The following is a 660-nucleotide window of genomic DNA, read 5'->3' on the forward strand; positions in this document are numbered from 1 at the left end:
CGGCACAGACGCCGATTCCTAGAAAGAATGTTCGTCGAAACAACACGGTGGGATGTACGAAGAACAGTGCACTCGACTTGGTCGATGGGTATTACCAATTGCTCATGAGATCGAGTGACATTCCGCTAACAGCAGTGAGCACTCCGAGCGGCATGCTCTGGGAGTGTCTGGTGATGCCCCAAGGGCTGTCAAATGCACCAACAACATTTAATCGTCTGGTGACGCAGTTGTTCAGGCCCCACAGGGCGTATGCACAGACATACTTTGACGATATATTCGCTCTTAGTCGTGCGTAGCACGGGAGGACAGATGAGGAGAACTACATCGTCCATTTAAGAGCGGTACTCGGGTGCATGCGCACGAACAAACTGTACGCCATTGCAGACAAAAGCATCTCTGGCGCAGAAGAGGTTCCCTTTTTAAGGGTACTTCATTGGGAAGCGTAGCCATCGAGCTAACCCCGCTAAGGTTAAGGCCATTGTAGACTGACCGGTTCCAAAGGATGCGGAATGGTGTTGGAACACCGAAAATAGGAGGCTTTTGACGGGGTAAAAGACAGCCTCGTGCATGCACCAATACTGGCGCTGCCAGACCCTGATCGATCTTTCAGCGTCGTCTGTGACGCTTCGGACTTTGCCATCGGCTGTGCACTGCTGCAAG

The sequence above is a fragment of the Plasmopara halstedii genome (genome assembly GCF_900000015.1).
Source record: "Plasmopara halstedii genome assembly, contig: Scaffold_42, whole genome shotgun sequence".
NCBI classification, from domain to species: Eukaryota; Oomycota; class Peronosporomycetes; order Peronosporales; family Peronosporaceae; genus Plasmopara; species Plasmopara halstedii.